This window comes from Pseudophryne corroboree, chromosome 1 (assembly GCF_028390025.1).
Source record: "Pseudophryne corroboree isolate aPseCor3 chromosome 1, aPseCor3.hap2, whole genome shotgun sequence".
Classification (NCBI taxonomy): Eukaryota; Metazoa; Chordata; class Amphibia; order Anura; family Myobatrachidae; genus Pseudophryne; species Pseudophryne corroboree.
Window position 1 is genome coordinate 130,906,428 of NC_086444.1, and position 16,934 is coordinate 130,923,361.

Consider the following 16,934-nt stretch of genomic DNA (forward strand, 5'->3'; position numbering starts at 1 on the left):
AATACAAATTATGCACTACAATACAACAGAGTAAATGGCTACAGTCAATGTACATACGTGAGAATATTCGCATGCGCTTCCTGGTCCAGTCCTCCGCTAATCAGGTAGATAGCATGGGATGCATCTTTACAGTACAGGAGAGGTCATAGGTTGATTTGTAAAGGTGGGCGATGTCTTTCTCAACTGCTCTTGTGGGTGGTCTCCTCTGGATTCCCGCCGCATACATAATATACAGTAAATACAGTTTATATCTATATTCTGCTTCTGCACATAACTATCCACAGGAACATGCGATCTTCCGCAAACCAACACCGGAATGTTACCCTTAAAATACCCTACAGCTGGATACCAGACACCACCTTATAACCTTAGTCTGTCCCCTCCTATCATGCAAAGGTGAATCCCTTTGTTCTAGAATCATTTAAACTGTTGATACTTGCTGATGTGGTGCAGGGGGACTATGAGTACAATGTGCACTATTTGGATTAAATATGTAATGTTTTGATAGCCCTCCATGCGTTCACAAACTCCGCCGTAAATACCCATACCACGCGCAGGACCGCGGGAGCGACCATACGCAAATTGAGGATATTTGCACGCACGACGGAACAAGTGCACGTGCAGTGGGCATGTGTGTGTATTTTATACGTGCTGTGTGTTCTGTAATATTTTTCGACTTTGACAGTCCACCCTTTGGCAGTCAACAATAACTGCCACTATCTAAACACTAAACAGAAAAATATCAATACAATATCTACAGATGATTGGATGGTAGGAGGAGAGTTGTAGGCGGGAAATGTATGACCTAGTGGGATAGTAAAAAGCATGTATGTATGAATCCATGTCTGAGGGGCATGTATCATCGTGCCGTATATGTTCTATAAAAGCTTTGAGGTATTGCGAAGTATACATTAAATCCTTCTTATCCCGTATTAAGGGTCTGTAAGTGGGCCAACAAACACTACCGAGATCTTTTCGGCTTCTTGTTCCAACAAATGGGGTGCACATTTAGTTGATGATACATGGAGGGGGAACATATGTGAGTGCTAGTATATGTGGATATCACCTGTCGACTATGTGTGTCACTAACTGAAGGTTGTAGAGATGAAGATAAGACACATATCTAAAATACATTCACATAACATTTTCATAATCATTCTTGGGTAGGATCGATGTCTTTTCCGGATGGGTGTATCTGGGCAGAGGGGGAGACAAAGGAAAAACGGGTGAAAGAAACAGGCCATGGAATTCATTTGCAATCCTTATCATAACACTGTCTCTATGGATGGGTCGTAAATTAAATCTGCTGCTGTAACAATGCCCCCGCTCCTTAGACTCATCAATTTTGTGCCGTGCTTGCGCCGCGTTAGAATTCGAACACACCTAAATATCAAGCCAATAATTATGACGACTTCCAGGATACAAAGGAGAAACTTTCCCACACTCATAATAACATTTTGAGCCCACTCTCCTAATCCTGAGAACCAATTTCGTGGATTCAACCATGAGACCCAGCCGGTCAGTTCATTACTCACAGCAGTCAGGGTAAGGTTGTGTCTCCTCCGGAACTCCCATTTCAACTGCAATATATCATCCATCTTTTGATCGATAATCTATGTGGGGTCGTCAGTGCTGTTTGTAATATACGTGCAGCACTTCACACCATATTGAGTTGCCAAAGTGACACAGTACCCACCCGTCACGGCTGTGATATAATTGAGGACCATCCTATGCTGGATCAGTTCTGTCTTGTAAGCTTGCAACTCCCTACCCGTATACCTGAAGGTGTCGTCATACATCTCAGTGATATTATCTATCAGGTTCGCTAGCGCATGGATATACCTATAATTTATAATTCCTCTGGCAGTACGGGTGATGTCTAATGCGAGAAGGAATTGAATCCCGGTGGATTCGTGGATCAAATCAGAGGCTACGTGCTCTCTGTCCTCTCTATGAGGTGTCTCTTGATGATGTGTTCATAGTGAGTATGAGTATAAGGAGCCTGAGCACTGCGGTGAACATCTTTCATCTTATCATGGGTTATGGTCATGACCTCTGGCAACACTCTTCCAACATAACACAATCCCTCTGAGTTCGGAGCAAGCCACTTATACGCCTTCCTTCCACATATGAAATAGGCATCATCGGGGAGAACATATGGGACAGAATATGACATTACCATATTACAAACTTTCCAAGTGAAAAACCCAATCCCTAGTTCTCCCATCTGCTCAGTACAAGTATCAGACTGTATGATATGAGCACAGTACCCTGGTGATACTTCTCCAACCCACATGGTCTTGCTTCCTCGAGTATACCTATACCGAAAATACCTTCCACTGTTGGCTATTTGGCGTACAAGTTCAGAGTCTATGGGTATCCTATCAGCTCTGTGTGAAAAAGCCATGGTCTGGTTATTCCATGTCACCTCCCAATTTCCTGGTTTTTGGTAATTGGAAATGTTGAAACACACTAAGGAACTATCTACATGATACTGGTGGAGCTTCAAACTAGGGGGCCTAGAAATATTAAATTTCTTGTCCACCGGTCTCCCACCCCGTAATTCGAGTACCTCATCTATTGCTAAAGGGTACGGTACTAATCCTGACTTGCTCTGACCTTGAGGTACTTTTGAGCACACCCAGCATTCTGTCTGGTGTAAGACCTTACCCACTAGTGAGTGGTAATCACTTAATGGATGACGGTCCATGTTGATATTAAGGCTGGACTGACATTTCTGGATGCACCCATCCTCAACTATGTTCTCACAATTCCTACAAATGCAATTTTCCTCAGCCAATAACCCTTCACAGTGCCTCCGATCTCCCTGACTACCAGATCGTTTTCTGATACTCGCCTTTGCTCGAGTGATGTGTTGCTCTTGGAATTCTACAAATCCGTCCTCGCCATCAGAACCCATTCCAGATCCTTTCTCGACCTCTCTGGGACCCTCACCGAAACAGACTGTCCTGGCCAACAACAGGATTAACAGGAAAACCCGGAACGCAGTCTCTTGGGGTAAGTCCATCTTGTTAAAGGAAGAGAAGGGAAACCAGAAGGGGGAGAAAGGGAAGGAGAGAAGGAGGGTAGTGGGAGATGGAAAAAATAATAAAAAAAAAAGAAAAACTGATGCGACAACCGCATCTGGTCTTGTTGTTCTCCGCGCTCAGGTGTCGTGACAACAGTCCTGCCTCTCAACCTTCCCGGAACAGACACTACAGTGATACGATGTTCTCTCTGGGTAAGCGACCTTTCTGTAGGGAACATAAATCTTGCATTTCAATGTGTTTAACTGTTGTGTATTACCAGTTGTGTGAAGTAAACCATCTTTGGAAAGTGAAAAGAGAGGGGAAATAAAAAGAAAATTTGTCAGATTTCCGTTCACCATCAGGCTGTCACACCATCATGTATATCGGTATCTATGCACAGTCTACCTTCACCAGTATTTCCATTCTCCACCCTTTGTGCATGACCAGGCACACTGATACTGGTGTCCCTATGCTAGTGAGATATACTGGATTTAGGCAGAGCTCTGAAAGACCGAGTAGGCATGTGGCGTTTGAACTATAATCCTGTCAGTGAACGTAAGAAATTAAGAGGAAACTTTGAAGACAAATTACAGAGTTTAGTAACAGGTAAGTTTGTAAAGGCAAAGAAGATTTTTTACAAAGTTTGACATCTGGATTGGGCACTACGGGGAATGATTCCCTAATCGGTCTGTTCCCCTTAAAAAAATGTATGTGTGTTATATCTCTACTGGAACTATCCCAGCCATCAATCCAGTGTCTTGTCCATTCTAAGTTCATAGTGAACCCGGTATACTTGAGATAATTTCCTCTACCTGTGATGGACATGCATCTAAAACAGTGAAATGCAATATTAGTCTTCGTGGGTATTTAACATATTTTGTGCTTCCTGGGTGGGAGCACTCTATATGTATACCATCTATAACAAAACTCATGTTAAGTTACTTAGAGGTCACTTCTGCTAGAGAGAGAAGCAGAAGTTTAGAGGCCTCCTCCTAATCCCAGTAAGTTCTGTCAAAAGGGTAAAATTGCATTTATTCTGTTCTTCCCATTAACCGAATCTGTGTTTTTCTATACTGTATCGTGATTCCTTACTATATGTCCCTTGATCCCGTCTATGTGTTTAATAACGTGGCTTGTTTATTCTGTCTAGGGGTCTATATTGGCTATGTGCTGTACTACTCTTATAATTTCTAGCAAAATGTCCTTTATTTTTACAAATGTAACACATTCTCGGTCTTTTGTTACTACTAGGGTTTTGGGGTTTGGGCTGATGAGACTTTGGTGTAAGAGCCTGCATACTTTCAATCCTCAGCCTCTCCTCTTGTTGTTTTCTATGCATAACAATATTTTTGTGGTGCACAATTGCGCACTCTCTAAGGCAAGCTACTGTGACCCCTCTCCAATTAGGCAAAGATGTTTGTACTCTGTCCCTTACTGTCTTATCGAGTCCGTCCATTAGCACTGACACAGCTACCTTCCTATAATTCGTATCGTTCCCTGTATCTGATACCCCCATGTATCTATCCATTATTTGCAGGGCCCGATGGAAATATTCAGATGTCATTTCATTTTCCCTCTGTTTTATGGAGAAAATTCTTCTCCACTCAGTGGGGAAACACAACTCTAGTTGCCTATTAATTCGTTCTATATTTTCCTGATTGTGTTTGTCAGTCATACGACTATCCGATTCTAATCTACAATCAGTGATTAATTTTTTGGGTGTCAATATTAGGGGGTAGGCATGCTTTCAAAAATGGCCGCCAATGTTGGTTTGTCGGTTCATACGCATTACCCAGATCTCTGATAAATTTCTGACATCTGGCTAAATGCTTCCGAGGGTTGGGGAATTCTGAAAGGATTGACCGCAGCTCATCTCTGGGCCACGGACAATACATTGCATTATTCCTGGTGAGGACTACTTCCTGACTATCGGTTCCCCCATTGGGAGTTACTATTTCCAAGGCAGAGTGTAATCCTACCGTTCCGTTCCTAATCTGTTTACTGTGTGGTGTTGTTGTTTCTGTGCAATGAACTGTCTCATACTTACCGGTAGCTGTGACCTCACCAGTTCTTTCATTGGGAAATACTGTTATTGCTCTACCTGGTTGGACAGGTCCCACCTGAGTTTCCTGCAACATGACTGCTTGGAGGAGAGCTGCGATTTGGCTGAATCCTTCATCTTCCTGTGACCTAAAACCTTGGAGAGACATCAAAACAGGATACATTTTGCAAAAGTTAGGGTTAATACATTGCTCTTTCATATTACTATCATTTACGGATGTATCATTAACTGTAGCCTTCTGTTCCCCTTCGACCTGTGTTGACAATGGTGTGTCTGTGTTCTCATTCCCGCTAGGTTTGGAACCTGCTGCATATGTTAATTTCCCTTGCATATCGCCCTCTTGCTGCCATTAGTTTAAACAATCTGCATGTCTAATCCTTTGTTTTCTGGATTTTATTAGACATATCCTACTCCTTAAATTCTGCAATACCTCTGGTTCAAAACTGCCTACCTTAGGGAATGGTTCCCTATCTTCTGCAGTCATATGTTCCCATTCATTGCACAAAACTTCTGTGTGTGGTCCATACTTCTCACACATTATGAACCTCGCTGACCCCCTGGGCCGCGGTATGTCAACCTGAACCCTGGTTGAACGTCCCTTACTTGAGCAACTGGCCCCCATATTTTTGCAGGTATTGTCCTTTCGGCTAATCCCACACAAAAAAAAAACTAAAATACTCAATATAAGGCAACGGTGAAAGTTCTCTGAGCGCTCTTCACCCACTCACCGCCCACGTTGGCCAGTACTACCATACACTGTCGATAGTGAAGGCAATGTACCCAACTTAGGGCCCTATGTAACCTCTATTTACTGGAAGTTTCTGGGAATAACTTACCCTTTCCAGTAAATATAAGTTGTTGGAGATTTCCTGGGAGAGACCAGCGACAACTCCCTAAACCTTTATTATACACAAATCACGCTTGCGTATGCTATATACAGCGCTAATGATACCGCAATATTACGCAAAGCTCGTAAAAAGGGTATCACGTTGCGCTAAATATTGCACCCACGAACGCGTTGTCCAATCGCACAGCGTATAGGGGGTCATTCCGAGTTGTTCGCTCAGTAAATTTTTTCGCATCGCAGCGATTTTCCGCTTAGTACGCATGCGCAATGTCCGCACTGCGACTGCGCCAAGTAAATTTGCTATGCAGTTAGGAATTTTACTCACGGTTTTTTCTTCGTTCTGGTGATCGTAATGTGATTGACAGGAAGTGGGTGTTTCTGGGCGGAAACTGGCCGTTTTATGGGAGTGTGTGAAAAAACGCTACCGTTTCTGGGAAAAACGCGGGAGTGGCTGGAGAAACGGAGGAGTGTCTGGGCGAATGCTGGGTGTGTTTGTGACGTCAAACCAGGAACGACAAGCACTGAACTGATCGCAGATGCAGAGTAAGTCTCGAGTTACTCAGAAACTGCACAGAGATGTCTTATCGCAATATTGCGAATCTTTCGTTCACAATTTTAAGAAGCTAAGATTCACTCCCAGTAGGCGGCGGCTTAGTGTGTGCAAAGCTGCTAAAAGCAGCTTGCGAGCGAACAACTCGGAATGACCCCCATAGGTACTTGTTACTTATCCGCCGTACGACCACTGGAATTGATTTTCAGGCTGCGAAACCTCAGCCGGAGCGTATAAAAAAAAACTAAATGGGTAAACCTTCGCTAACCCCCTGGGCTGAGGTACTCTAAACCTCGCTGACCTCCTGGGCCGCGGTACTCTGCTACCTTGCTCCTTTGTACTTCAATCTATATTAACGTGAGTCAGCTGCCTCACGCCACCAAGTCTCCACTCACTTGGTGTACCACTCGACGGGATCCCGAATTCCCTGGGTCCACAAAACCTTTATTATGTTTGCTCACTCACGTTCGTTCACTTAAATACACTTTGGTTTTTCTGTACAGAAAATTATCTTTCATTCAGATAAACAGCCTTAGTACCAGAGGCAATGCAGTAAAAAAGGTTTTATTTAAACTAAATCTTGGAAAACCGAGCAATTTGTGCTAATGTAGCGTGGCTACTGTCCCGCCCCTAAACTAAACAATGCTATTGTGTAATTTGTACTTAGCGGTTGTACCCTTACGCACGTTGCGTAAACACACGACCGTGTATATGTCTTTACGTTGCGTACGCAGTCCCGTACTTTGTCCGAGACACGTGTACAAAAACCGTACGTCCGCAATAGTACAAATCCCACACTTCTATAAATGTAAGCGATATTACCTATAATCGTTTACTTAACACAACACAGTTTCTTTCAGTATAAACCTGTTTAACTAGGCCAGACTGTATTTGTGTTTTACGTTTACTTCCTTAATATTTATTCTATATTTTTAACTAAATAGCAACAAATTTCTCCGCACAGGTCTAAATGAATCTAGTAATCAGTATTTTTGGCAACAATATGAGCAGGTATACAAAGTACAGGTGTACGCTTGTGTTGTGCGTGCATTTGGCGCCAAACAGAAATTCACAGACTTTTTAAATAGCTTTGCGTATTTACTTTATGGGTCCCACCAGCATCCCTACAAACCATGCAGAGCAGACGCCATCTAATCAGCAATAAAATAGGGTTTCCCAGTGTATCCTGCGGCCAGAAAAAGGTTTACGTAGGATACCTGTCCGCCCTTTGCTGATAGATAAAGTCTGCTTTAACCTGCTAGGCTGCGGGTATGTGGAAAAACCGGACGATGCCCCCAATTGATAATGTCGATATTATCTTAAACCATAAAGCTATACCTTTAAACACACCTTTACAATGGAGCCGCTACGGCCGCTAACCTTAATATGCACTCTATGTACCTTTTACTCTATTTGCATAACGAGTCCCGTACCGTGTACAGACTCTGCGTACAAACGCCGCGCTGGGGGTACTAAGTACATGCAGCGCGTACACACTTAATTAATACACTTTAAAACCTTATACAGTTAGGCAATGTAATACACTTTGAACCCTAGCAGGGTAAAGAGGACACAACACCGATTTGTAGTTAATCACTGGGTTCCGACACCACAGAGTAATATATCTGAAAGGGGGTTTAACAATACAAATTATGCACTACAATACAACAGAGTAAATGGCTACAGTCAATGTACATACGTGAGAATATTCGCATGCGCTTCCTGGTCCAGTCCTCCGCTAATCAGGTAGATAGCGTTGAGAGTCTTGTGTCTGGCCGGCCTGCAGCAGGCTTTATTTATGCAAGTCTTCCAAAAGCAATACAATGGATACTGTAATCCCTTTGTCCATTGGACACAGGGATGCATCTTTACAGTACAGGAGAGGTCATAGGTTGATTTGAAAAGGTGGGCGATGTCTTTCTCAACTGCTCTTGTGGGTGGTCTCCTCTGGATTCCCGCCGCATACATAATATACAGTAAATACAGTTTATATCTATATTCTGCTTCTGCACATAACTATCCACAGGAACATGCGATCTTCCGCAAACCAACACCGGAATGTTACCCTTAAAATACCCTATAGCTGGATACCAGACACCACCTTATAACCTTAGTCTGTCCCCTCCTATCATGCAAAGGTGAATCCCTTTGTTCTGGAATCATTTAAACTGTTGATACTTGCTGATGTGGTGCAGGGGGACTATGTGTACAATGTGCACTATTTGGATTAAATATGTAATGTTTTGATAGCCCTCCATGCGTTCACAAACTCCGCCGTAAATACCCATACCACGCACAGGACCGCGGGAGCGACCATACGCAAATTGCGGATATGTGCACGCACGACGGAACAAGTGCACGCACAGTGGGCATGTGTGTGTATTTTATACATGCTGTGTGTTCTGTAATATTTTTCGACTTTGACACCCCGGACTCATAATCCGCCCCTGGGGGCATGCCAGCAGCTCACAGAGCACTGGGCATGCCCACTCACTGACAAAAACAGGGGCGTGGCTCGCGATCGCGTGTCCTCCACGAAGCCACGCCCCCATTTCATTGGTCATGCCCCCTTTGCGCCGCGCGTGTGTCCCTCCTTCTGCCTGAAGAAAGCTGGGAGGTATGCACCCCTGTCTGCCTGAATAAAGCTGGGAGGTATGCACCCCTGCCTGTGCCATGCCCATACCATCTGCTCCTGCTCCTAGTCTCCTATAGATTTGCCCAGATCTGTAACTCATTTGACTAACTCCGCCCAGTGTTGTGACTCCGCCCAGCGTTAGCAAATGAGGCACAAAGTCACAGATCAGGGCTATTATATAGGAGATTGTGAGGTTGTATCAATAGGGCGCTTATACAGGAATATATTCCCCATTCTTTTGTTTTAAAATATTGCATTGGGTGTGGTGACACCTATTGGGAATCTAGATCTGTTAAAGCTGCTCAGCACACATTTCTTGGAACCTAATTAACTTCTATTCACCTTTTTGTTTATAGTAGCCTCTACCCAGTCCATTCGGAGTATAGTGTATCATTTCTCTAGGAACATTGACATAGGTGGTTCTTTTTGTTGTATCCACTTTCGTAATATAGATTTATTTTTTTTGCTGCTGTTAGACAGCCATTGCCATTTTTTTACTTTCCAATGTGAGAGTTCTGCCTTGGGAATGAATCCCAAAGATGGCCCATTCTGCTTTCACTTGGAACCTTTTGATCCCATACAGACCTAGGAATCCCTCTACCCTCTTCCAAAATGTATTTATAACTGGGCAGCTCCATAAGTTATGATAGATCTGCCCTGTCTGCTCCACATTTTGGACAATCATGCATTGACGACAAACCCATCTCCCATCTTCTGTTTGTAGACAGGTATGCTTTGTGGAATACTTTCAAAAACATTTTCCCATATGTCCGTGCTGGTATCCACCATACTGATTTTTACAATGCCTTTAATAATGAATTAATAGACAAATGAAGAAATTTCTCCAACCATCCCCACAAGCCTTTTTTATTTTTGTCATACTCTATCTTTCCCCTTATCAAATTATAGTAATGGGAAATATCCCTTCTCCTTTGATTTTCCCCTGACAATGCTTTATTAAGTTCATTGTCCCAATCATTTTCATCAAAGTTCTTTATTACCTTATTGATGTAATATTGTGCCTGTGTAAAATGTAAGCCTGGGTATATTATTCCTTTCCATTTCTCCTTAGCCTGATTGTATGTCAATAGTTTCCTATTATACGTCTAATCTTTCAATGCACACTTCTACATTCTCGCCTCCCCAACCAACCATTGCTTTTCCCTACTGCAAATGTTACATCTGCCCCACCTGCAGTGCAACATGGGGGGTAATTCCAAGTTGATCGCAGCAGGATTTTTTTTAGCAATTGGGCAAAACCATGTGCACTGCAGGGGAGGCACATATAACATGTGCAGAGAGAGTTAGATTTGGGTGGGTTATCTTGTTTCTGTGCAGGATAAATACTGGCTGCTTTATTTTTACACTGTAAATTAGATTGCAGATTGAACACACCACACCCAAATCTATCTCTCTCTGCACATGTTATATCTGCCCCCCCTGCAGTGCACATGGTTTTGCCCAATTGCAAAAAAAAATCCTGCTGCGATCAACTTGGAATTACCCCCATGGTTCAGCCAAAATGTGTGCTTTTTTTGCTTTGCTTACAAGCCTGAATCAGGCTCTTAACCTGTAGTTTAAAGACAATGGGGGTCATTCCGACCCGTTCGCACGCAGCAATTCTTTGCTGCGGTGCAAACGGGTCAGGACTGCGGCTGCGCGGCCGTCGCCGGGCAGCGATGCCGCCATTGCAGAAAGTGATGGCGGCGATGATCGCATGAAGACTGACAGGCGGGAGGCATTCCGGGGCGACATCTGACCGTTTTCAAGGCATGGTGAGGCGAACGCAGGTGGATCCAGGCGTTTGGAGGGCAGATGTCTGACGTCAATCCCGGGACCTTCGTCGCTGGATCCGTCGCACAGGGTAAGTAACTCTTACCCTGGTCTTGTATTGAAGGAAACTTTTTTAGCATAGCAGAGCTGCACAAGCAATCGCAGCCCTGCTATGCTAAAATACACTCCCCCAAAGGTGGCGTCAAGATGATCATACGAGCAGCAAAAAGTTGCTACGTGCGATCAACTCGGAATGAGGGCCAATAAGTGGTCCAATTTACAGTTCATTGGCAAAAGCAAAATTTTAGAATAAAAAAAATGTATTAATTAATACCAAGGTTTGAAGATTGTGGTACCAGCCAATGATCATGTAACACCATAACCAGTATCAGTTGCTGATTGATGTGATCTTTAATCAGGCTTTGAATGTAAAAAAAATGTAAATCACATTGCAGTGCAATAAAGAACAGGAATGCAGGAGGCACGCAGTAACTCACTTTTGGGGGATTACCCGACTGGGAGAGGGAACGATAATGATGAGTATCTGCACAGTGAACATATTGTAAAGAGCACATTTCAATGCAAACACATTTCTAATGCGAGCATGATAAAAATGATTAATTACTGTTGCTTTTCCCTGTGCAAGAAAAAGCATTCCACAATGTGATGTTGTTAATGGTACTAAATAAATCAATGTATGATAAAAGAGAAATCTGAATTAAATTAGCCAGGCTGTTTTCATTTATGTTATACCATAAAGGCACGTAATGTTTATAATAATTCTTTTGCCAGGAGAGAAGCAGTAGATGGGGAAATGAAGTACGAGAACAAACAATGTGTGTTCTAGAAGAGAATACTGTCTTACTTAGCTCTGTGGAATATCGTAAGACAAATTACATTCCTCAGTACCTGAAACCTCTGTTAATAATCTTTAAACTAGCCTCTGTAAACTGTAATTAAGCTTCTTTCCACGCCGCACAACATGGGTAAGGGATGAAAGAGCTATATTAACATGTGTTGATTTACCACTGAAATCAGTGCATCACTTAGGTAAGGTTATAGGTGGTGGTATGATAAATGGTGACACGCAGCATATTCGCATGTGACCAGCAGTACCGGTGAAGACATCTGATGGAGTAGCGTTCTGGTATATTTCCCTATTCCCTACCCCCTAACCTTCCTCCTAGTTGCCAACACTAACCACCCCACAGCCTTACCCTAACCTCACCCCGAATATGATTCCTAACCCTAGAGCTCCCAGCGGCACCTAATCCTAACCGTTGGCATTCTGGTGATGTGGACATGGTGCCTGTTGACAAAGAGTCTCTGTCTTGTGTTGTGTCAACATCATCTACTTTTGGAGTTTAGGTATTTTCCTGCATGGAGGGCCACATTTATATTTACACACTAGGTTCCGCATTGGATTATTCATCGGTATAGATAATCAATCTCTTAGACCCTATACTATGAGTGCTTCTGGTCATGCAGACACTCAAAGAACTGCATGGGCCTAGAACCACAACCCGGTCATGTGGACGTCCGGTCAAAAGATGTCTTGCACCAAGGGCAATGGGGTGTGTGGCTATATTACATTTTGTATGACAGCATGCTGCTTAAGGGCACATCATGTTGTGGATGTAGGTGTGCCACTTTGGCAGGCTGAGTCACCAACGCAGGCACATCGGGGCTAAGAGTGCTCCCTGTGTAAAGAGAGAGTGGGGGGGGGGGGGGGGAGCGGGACTGTCTGTACCAGTGAAAAAGTGAGAGAAGGTCTCAGTGTAAAAGCAAGCACTCTGTTATGCATAGGTCTGCCAGTCTGTGAGCAAAGTGGGGGTATCCTTGTGTAAAGGGAAAAGTGCATCTGTGCATAATGGGAAGATTGTCTGTGCAGTGCAGCTTCCATTGACTAGTATATATATATTAGATCCTCAGGACAGGGCTGCAGTATATACTGGGTAATGCAGGAGGTATAGCCATGGTATTCCGAGCAGAGTCGGGATTCCAGCGTTGGTATTTCAACTGCTAGGATCCCGAAAGGCGGGATCCTGACCAGATCCCATAGCCAGGTTACAGGCATACCTCCCAACATTGTAGGATTCAGAAGAGGGACTCCCGCGTGACCCCAAAAGGGGGCATGTCCTAAATAAAAGGGGCATGGCCTCACGGATCATGAGTCACGCCCCCATTTACCGTCACTAAAGGGGGCATGAGCGGCGCTCTGTGAGCTGCTGGCATGCCCCCAGTCCCCCTCCGTCTTCACTAAATAGATCCCGGCTACTGGTATATCATACCTCTCCCGGTTACAGAGGAACTGGCTGGCGCATTGCTCTGGGGCTCACCTGCGCCAGTTAAGCGTTCTACTACATCCACAGATTTCAATAACATTACAATAGCATACATTGTCATTAGCATTTGGCAGACAGAATATCTTATCATGACTGTAGTTTGGAATATCACCAGTCAGCAACACACACTTTTCTATGAACACTAAACTTACCTAAAGCAAATCCTCCCTGGAGGGTTACTGAGGAATCATTTCTTAAGATTCTCTTTTTAAATTAATCAAATTAAACATATTTTTTTATATTGAAAAGATTATTCTTATTTTCAAGCAGTAAGACTTCCTTTTATTGTAGTTTATGTTAATAAATGCTGAGCTGGTGTGAATGAAATAATATCTCACACATTTTCATGTAATCAGCTCCCACGAGCCTGAAACTGGGAATCTGTACACAGTGTCTGTCCAGTCACAAGTAATGCAAACTCAGTGCTTTCAATGATCTGTGTTAAATCTATAAAAACTATGTTTGTAAAGCTGTAAGCAAATATGCATAATGTGCTGAACAAGATGTTCATTTTGTTTGTTTAAAAATTCAGCTTTGTGCGAAAAGTACAAAGCTCAACAAATGAAATCGCATTAGCTCCATATTGACGAATGCTTAAAAGCCATCAATGGAGATTGAGAGTAAATCAAGACCGTTTGCAGTGACCTTAATTAAAGTTCTGAAACGGTTTAGAGAAGCAATACATTTGGAGGATTCCTTTGTTTTAATGATTTGTTAAGGTGATAAGGTCATAAGCCTAAAAGAGCTCGTGTATTACATGACAGCGCACAATAGGCTCTGATAGCTCGAACCTTTCCTACAGACAAATTATACCTAATGATCATTAATTAGTTTTTGTTTTGTAATTGCTCTATGCTCAGAAGCTAAAGCTAGCCAATATGCTCCAAAATCGCTATACCTGGCCCACAGACAATCTGAACTGATTGGATCATTTTCAGGCATGCCCAAAGATCATACTGCCAGGTGACTGCTATTTGTGTAGTGTGTCATTAATTTATCTGCCAACCACACAAACCAGCCTCCTGTTATGAAACACCTGATTGATTGTATAAGACCCCTAGAACCACTCTACACAGAGGTCTTCTGCCTATAATAGCCGCTTTTGCTTATAGAGAGGCTCTCATCGGTACCGGGATGCAGCCAGATTTTATACTCAGGACAATAGGGGCTTATATAATCAACAAGTGATGACAGGAGTATTGGCTGGAGCAGATGTCAAAGAACACTGAAATGACCACAGGGTAGGACTGAGACAGTGCAGCAGGCATTCCCAGCCTCGGTTCTCAAGGCACACTAACAGTGCACGTTTTAGTGATATCCATGGTTCAGCAGAGATGGGTATATCAAAATACTGAGGTACTAATTAAGTCACTTGTGCTCAAGAAATGAAATCACTAGAACCTGGACTGAGCTTGGGAATGCCTGCAGTAGAGGCTTGCAGATAGTAATGCAACAGCAACGGCCGACCACAACACATGCTAGAGACTGTGGAGCCTTGAGGTTAGTAATGCAGCAGTAATGGATTACCACCGACAGTACAGGTTAGAGACTGTGGAGGTTTCCAGATGATAATGTAGCAGCAGTACAGGGGTTAAGTAGAGCTCCAATGCAGGGCTAAAGGTTTACAGGTATGTCAGGCAATTTAAAGCACAACAGACACAGACAGGACACACAAGCAACAAGACACCAGGACCTCAGGAACACAGGAATGGGATTAGGTAGCTAGACACCAGGTCATGAAACTATAACCGGCAATGAGGTGCCGGGATGGCTGCCTTTACCAGGGACAGGGACCAATGAAACAAAAAATACAATAGTGTAATCCTGTATGAGCATAAAAGTTCTTTCCACTGTGTTAAGGGAGAACTAGGTGATGAAGATGGTCCCAAAAGAGAAATAAGACGTCCACCTTCTTATGTCCTCTGTGACACCGTATGCTGAGTATGGATATCACTCAGCATACGGTGTCACAGAGGAAATAACATACACGGAAACGAAACCTTTATGTGCTTTCTATCTTCCATTTTCAAGTAAGCATACACGTAAGGATCTATTACCGTATCTTCACGGCATCACTTTGGGTGACCCAATAAGAAGGTGGACGTCTTGTTTCTCTTTTGGGACCATCTTCATCACCTAGTTCTCCCTTAACACAGTGGAAAGAATTTTTATGCTCATACAGGATTACACTATTGTATTTTTTGTTTCTTTTTCATGTACAATATGACATCGCTGTGAGGACCGTTTAAAACAAGGGGACATTTGGAGCGCAGAAAGTGAGACTGTATTTTTCTGTTACATATTGTCTTTGTAGGTTGGTGACCTATCTATACTGTCCACTGCTGCTCCAATTTGCAGCGCCTTAGGAAGATTTTTTTTTGCATTGACAGGGACCAATGAGATGCAGCCATTGAGATCAGCCTCCTGATGACCAAAATCACTTGTAGCTGTACGACTGCATGTATAACAGGCGTCCTGGCTGCTAAGTAACAGCTGGGACCAAGATTCCCCATAGCCGCCTGGAGTCTCAGATGCCTAGCAACTTCTGGGACCACCGGCCAATGCGGCTGGTGTGACGCAGCGACCCAGTCACCTGACAATGGCTACGACCCGGGAGGCTGTCAGGATCCCGGCGCTCAGTATACTGGCGCCGGAATCTCGACAGCCGGCATGCCAACATTCTCCCTCTTGGGGGGTCGTGGAGGGAGAATAAATAGCGTGGCACGCTTAGCTCGCCACATTGCACGCAAGGGGCTCTTTTGCACTCGCCCCGCTGCCGGCATGGCGGTTGGGATCCCGGCACCGGTATGCTGGGTGCCGGGATCCTGACAGCTGGCATAACATACTACACCCTCGAGACCCACCACATGGAGTTGAATAGCTGGATTTATACAATATGAATCTGTGACTCTGTGCTTGATTCAGAGGAGGCTGCAATGTCGATTGCGGACACACTGGAGTGATGTTTTTCTACTGCACATGCACCAAATCCATAATGCGCATGCATGGCGATGGATTAACAATGGCATATGTACAGAGGATTTTTGTGAAAGAAGTGACAGGTAGTCAGCAACTGGGGGTGGTCACAGAGGGTGGCTAGAAAAATGCAGCCATCAGGACCATGTTCTGGGTGTGCCCTAGCCTGCCACTACAATTCACACGCAGCTGTAGAGGCCCAGGCGTCTTAGGTGAGATGCTCTGTCTGAGACAGCAGAAGGTTGCTTAGAGGTTTGATGGTGTGACCAATGTGCTCCCGATGTGCGTCTCTTTTCACAACTCCACTGCATACAAAATCTTAGCTGTACATGCAACTGCTGGCACCTCTGAATCAGGTCCTCAGCCCTCTATCCCTGCAGCAGCGTCAGATCTTATGTGGCTAGCAAAACAATAAATTGATAATGTGGATGCATAAAAGATCCCATACGTCACCAGTTTGGGTTTAAGTGCAATCCCAATTGCCTGCTTTGGGCTATCTCTAGCAGTGATGGTGGTAACTGAGGGACCAGGTGTAGGGGGTGTTTTTGGTATGCTAAATGGCATGCACTGTTCATGTGTAAGAATTATTTAGGAACACAATGATCTACAACCAGCTCATGATGTGAGTAGGAATGAGCAGAAGACTCACAGCAGAAATCTATAATAAGGACTACTGCATTGTCAGTGTGGAGCTGCGATTGCTGCAGAAGGTACCCA